Here is a 6,589-nt window from a genome sequence, read left to right as displayed (position 1 = left end):
TGTTACTCTTCTGTGTGTTTATTTCTTCCACGGGTAGGATACTCCAGAATGTAATACTTGTGGATAATGAATGAGTCTTTATTAATGGTCTTTATTTTTCTGAAAACAAATCTACACGCAGACGTGCCACTGATGATAAAAGGCTAACTGACCAAAATTATAACTCTTCTTTATGCTATTTTGCCTAATTAGTATTCCACATTATACAATTAAATTATGACAAAAACATATGTGAAATTTACATAAATTATAACTAAGCTGTTAATTGACCATTTGTTAATTGTTAGATATAACCCGTAAAATATCACAATCACAATAATTCTACTAAGATGCTAATCCACAACCCGTCAGTAATGTAATTCAAAACCTCGAACAATAAAGTGTAACATCTACATTGTTCTTAACGCAAACGACACATCAACGGATCAAGCGTCACAGCTGGCAACAGTATTGGGCATCTCAGTGAAGACTAGTGTCTTTGCAGCTGCTGCTTCACTTTGGCCAGGATGTTTTTTGTGACCACATAGCTATCTACCGACTGTTGTTTGTTAAGGATGGTTTTCATTACCTTGCTTGTCGATGTTCCTAATTAACGTAAAACTGATTTAATTATGTCGCCTTCAATGGGTTTTGTTTTCTACTCCAGGTGACACTGAAAGTTGCGAAGGATTGAGCTTTCTCCGTCACGATATTAAATGGCCCGTCCTGTGTTTTTATATGAAGATTGGGGAAGTTGAGTGTATTCGATGGGTTAAGCTGCCATCCTCTCTCTCTCTCTCTCTCTCTCTCTCTCTCTCTCTCTCTCTCTCTCTCTCTCAGATTCACAGACACAGAGACATAGAAAATATCAAAACTTCATCCGTAAGAAGAATTTCAGGTTTAATAAAGTTTGTTCTTTCCTCCAGTAAAAATCCGTTTAAGCTATGTTTGTGTTTGTAATTCACAAGACCGGAATCCTAAATCTTTGGGCCATACCAGATCTAACTCGCTACAAACACCTACAAAGATGCTTTTTGCAAGGGCAAAGAATACATTCAGACAACTTCATCTTTAATAATAACATGTTGGTCTGAATATCTATCTACAATGTGACGTCATATCAAAATGGCTGTATCTTGTGCGACGTCATGCCTGCACGGCTTACACCTGTGCATTGCTACTCAAGTAAAACTGACGTGAATATATAATAAGACGATTGTTGGAAATGATATGCCATCGGCGATACATTCATCTGTCCACTGACAGATCTGACTTGACCACCGTCACTGTCTCACGATATATATGAGGGCGCTCGCCGACACGAGAACTCTGGCATTCACTCTTCGACATTTAACTTCAGCGCATCTGCGTCTCAAACGGTCAAAAGGGTACTTGATTTGTTCGAATTGTAGTTTTGCTCACTTTTTTCGGAGAAAACGATACTGGTGGTCTAAAGTACCCTGCATTGATTTCCGTCAGACTTACCCCACCATAACACGATCACAGCTTCAAACGGCTCACATCGAGAGAATAATTTGTCACCCTGTGACTGATTCACAACCTTTGACGTCACACACGTAGTTTTGTCGTACCCAGAAAATAAACGATGTGTAGTTATTATATTGTCGGCTAACTTAATTGCATAAGTGGTGTCACAGGCGATACAAAAATACACTCGCAAAACCAATAATTGGATTTTACTTTGCTAGCATGCAGAGACTAGAAATCAAAACAAGAACACTCGCCTGGAGTCTATATTTAAGGCGGTGCGGGTGTAGAGGGTTATAGGGCCTAATACTAACGTAACACTCCTAGACTTACAATATTCGTCACCCAAGGACACGTTTTAATTCCTCGACTTTGTTGTCGAATCTCTCGAACTTCCAAAGAGGATTTACAAGACGAATGCCGACAACGTACCTACTACCGACTATTTTGTAAAATAGCTGTAGATGTTTTCCAAGTTAGTATATACCTAATGTTTCACTCCATAATCAGTTGTACCGGACCAGTTGCACAACGTTTGCTTGGAGTCTCCTTCACAACCAATTGTTAGCCCTGAAAACTTACAACTGTCTGCCCAGATGCAATGGAATAGCTACTTCACCCCGTGTAATATTTTGGCTTTGAAAATTTGTAAGTCATTGCGTTGTTTATCGATGCTATTGCCACCACGGTGAAAGTGATCATGATAATGAATGAATCTTTGAACATAAAATATCTTCAATCAACAAAACGTTTGTAATGGAGCAAAATGACGTATCGCACGCATGTATAGCACGGTGGCAGTGATTCGTAGTGTAGTGTTCGTACCGGCGTTCTAATACAAGATGGCATGTTTTGGCTACATATACCGGTAGAGGACTCCGCTTGCTGATAGTATTACAGTGGAACCAAGTGTTTCTCAGTCAAAGGTCATAAGAGGCCATGGCTGGTAAGGTTATGTGCCAAACCATGAATGCAAAGTACAACTGCCGCCCTACTATACGTTCTTTTCATTGATATAGGTGTAACTAAACGAAACTTAACATATTCAGCTGCGAAGTAAACAGAATTCACAAATACATTCTACATACATTCAATAGTGCTCAATGCTAAAGCAGAGCGTTATAAATAATAATACAAAATTACTTCAAGTGCAAAGTACTTAAAGTAATTTTGTGTTAATATATATATATATATATATATATATATATATATATATATATATATATATATATATTTATATATATATATGTGTGTGTGTGTGTGTGTGTGTGTGTGTGTTTGTAAATATACATATATATGTGCGTGTGTCTGTCTGTCTGTCTGTATATTGTTTTGTATCGAATGTCCCTCTGTTTATTGTGGTATTAGAAGTACTCTGTTGTGGTTGGTCAATAACAGTTTCGTAACAGTTTCGGCAAACTTTGCATCTGAAATTTTCTAATACAATAGTCCCATCTCTTCCTGAGATTGATTGAGGAGTGACTTTTGTGGCAGAAACTTGTTGCAAGTCGTCTATCTTTTTCAGTTGTCTGTGCTGTGATGTCTATCAAGCTGTAGTTCGATAAGTATCTAAGTTGTGCTCGGATTAATGGTCGATTCAGTTTCCTTTGCACATCACACCGTAACGAAGTCAATGGTTTCCATCAAGCACTGAACACTGTAGATACTCTAACAAATTATGCCCCATAGCGGATAATTATGTGTAATTTTAAAATATCAAGATACAAGATTGTGCAAAGCATTGTTATTTGGTAAGAAATTCCTTTATTTTAAGCAAAGGATTTCTCTTCATAGTGGCAAGAGCATTTCTGGGAAATCCCAGACCCCACTTAGAGAGGATTAGGAGAAATCTTCTTGCACTGGCGGAAACGCAGATTAGCGTTATGGCTGTGATGTGAACTCCAGAGTATACAGGCATCCTGCCTCGTTTTTTTCTTCTATTCGCTTCATAATCATAAGTTTGCATTGGCTTCAAGTTCACCCTAAGAGTACAATGACATCTTGCTCAAAGTTTTATGATCAAGAAACTTTAATAAAGTTTTTATTGTTTCCTCCATAAACACTTAGTTCCTTTTTCATAGAAATAGTGGACGGCCGCGATCTCTTTCCTCTATGGAATATTGCTTTATTCAGAGTATCAAATTTGACCTTTGGATGAACTCGGAGTGAGTCCTGCTTACTCATACTAAAAGTCTGGTGGAGAGAAGTTTTGATTTTGTCAGAACTGGGATACTCAGTAGTGCTGAAACAGAGTTTACCGGAAACCCTTGAAAGGTCAAAAAAAAAGGAAAAACAAACAAACAAACAAGCTCGAAGAGGACATGAAAATTCTAGCATGCAAAATACTAGTACTCTTTACACTCCGAGTCGTTAACGTGCCGACTAGTCGAAGTATAATGAACAATATTTTGTCAGTCAGCGATGGATTGTGTCGATATTTCATTATAAAAAGAAAGAAAGAAAGACTTCACTTGAATGTACGGCGGAAGAAAGACTAAAACTGTTCGATATGCCTCTTAGGTGTTAACAAGTGACAACATCCGGGTACCCGTTGTCATCGATTTTCCGTTGCTTCTCAATTGAAACACTGGCCTTCAAGTGTGTGGTAATCGAATGACGTCATTATCTTCTTGTGTGATCGTTTATCTCTTTAGCTTTTTAGTCTTTTCAGTTATTTTCAATGCTCTTTAATTGATTTTATCTTCAACTCCCTTTCCCCAGTCAACCGTTTATGACGCCGTCTCTTTCCCCATGCATTTTACAATGAACGTGTCGAAAAGTTGGTTTTGAGTCACGGAGGTAAAGTTGATGCAGTGTTTTATTAGCTCATTGTTATTCATATCAAAATATATTTGAGGCTGAAATATTAGTAGAACATTGCATGTAGCCGATATTGGTAATTTGAATCGCGCATTAAATTCGACTCAAGTTACAGTCGACGTCTGTTGCACCAGTCGCCAGCCACAAAAAAGGCTTTCTACCTGATGGATCCATAGCTCAACTCACTGTGGAAGAGAAAGAGTAAGGATACAACCAAATAACCTGTTTATTTGGGTGTTCTGAAAGCGTTCGAGTCGAACTTAATCGCTGTTTGAAAACTCCATGATGTCAGAAAAGTGACAACGGTGTCATGGTCAAGGTGACAGGAGTGAATATGCAAGCATCAGAATAACACCTGGGCAAAACACACTATCAATTGACATCTTGTGACATTATTTTAACAGTGCGTGTTTCATTTAATAATTTCAACTTACCACTCCGAATCAAACGCCCATTGGATGTTGAAAATCGGTCTGTTTTAAAAAGCACCATGTTTTTGTAAAGCAGTCCCAAGGTGTCTGAGAAACAAAGTGGTTCCCGGCATACCGGTACCTTACATTATTTCAAAGTTATACTCTCAATCCCTTGATTCCAATGACTCGATCTATTTTTCTCAGCTAAAATGTTATCACACAACCCAATATACTGCGAAGATGATATTGTATATATAAGCAAAGAGCTTGGAAATTTCTGTAGATAACGATTGACTGACAGCAACTCTACGCGGGCAACCAGCACTACTTCTCGCACAAAGTTTGAAGACTGCGTCACTTCAAGTTGCAATACATGATTCTCGCGAGCCGTAAAGAGGCTCGTTGTTTACGACGATGAAATACATGATTATTTGCCAAGTACATATGTAAATAATGGCATTGCTTTAGACCCGCATTGTGTAATTTTTGACATTTTCCTGAAGCCTCGTTCTATTTACCCACTACAGTTTCTTAGCCTATGTCACACGGAACATTGAGTATCTAAACAGTTTCGGGAAGTTGACCAAGAAATGGTCAGCGATACACAGATAAAAACAATTGCTAGGAGTTAACGTATTAGGAAGGTCGAGAGTTCGACCTTTGAACTGTAATTGCCCGGGTGAATTTGCTGTTGAAACATGCACGATTGGTCGGTACGTGCTTTACGTCACTCGTTCGTCTTCTGACATTTACAGAAACTCTCGGTGTGCACATCCTCTGCATATTCGTGATGTCAACAAAAAGGGGGCCGAAGTAAGACCGATTCAGTATTCAGTAATACCGAAACGTTCACTGCACTCAGCGGACAGATATTCATATTATTTAGTATGTGAAATAAAATTAATTCAGAACGCACCTCAGGGACAGATATTTGGACTCTCAAACTTTTACAATTCTTTTCTGATATACCAATTGTGGGGGTTCATTTTAAAGCTCTTGGTGTAAGAAAGCTTTCTACCGGCTTAGTTTTTCGAAATTCGAAAACTTTATTTTTCTTCATAGAGTTGACACAGGGATGGCGGCCATTTTGAATTGTAAATATCGGTAAATCTTTGGTTATTTGTTTCTCTAGTACCAAACTTTGCACGGTGACCCCCTATTTTTATTCCTGATTTTGAAAGAAAATGGATGAAAGATTCCTTAAGGAAAGTTTGAGCAAAACTTTAAGTCTTTCACTTTCGAGGTGCGTACTACCGTAACAGGACATTAAGATAACAAGTACTGAGTGCACGCGATGTGAATGTTATGAAATAACTTTCGAGATGGGGTTTATTTACATAGCAAGGATTATTGAAATCAATTCGCCATAGGGGGCGATGGTATTGCTCGTCATAGAACCTGGAAGTTTTGTGTCAGTGGATTCATCTAAATTATCAACCAGTTTTACGATTCCTTTCTTGCTCTGGTAGTCATTCCGTTTGTCAATACTGAGTAAAGATTTGTAGGTACCATGTCCATCATCGCTATGGACGCTCAAATTATGGTTATTTTTTTCGAAGACCGCGGATTTAGATCTGTATTTTTATGCAGGTTTTGCGTCTGTTAAACATAAACAGCGTCGACTGCCAATTGTTTCTTCAATTCACAAGAGCAAAAAATAAGGACCGATAAAAAAGCAAACTAAAATCCTACACAAGAAAAAAAAAATACAAACAGTAAACGCACATAAACCACCCAAAACAACAGAACAAAAACTACAAAACTGATGCCTCAAACTATGGCTCTCGCTCAAATTTTACGAACAAGTCATTGTTGACCACTCGGCCAGACTCGCAGTATGCCACATACTTGATAATCTGGCAAGGCGAGCTGCCGGACGACGTCTCGAC

This window comes from Ptychodera flava, chromosome 13, assembly GCF_041260155.1.
Source record: "Ptychodera flava strain L36383 chromosome 13, AS_Pfla_20210202, whole genome shotgun sequence".
In the NCBI taxonomy this organism is placed as follows: domain Eukaryota; kingdom Metazoa; phylum Hemichordata; class Enteropneusta; family Ptychoderidae; genus Ptychodera; species Ptychodera flava.
This window is presented reverse-complemented; position numbering follows the sequence as displayed.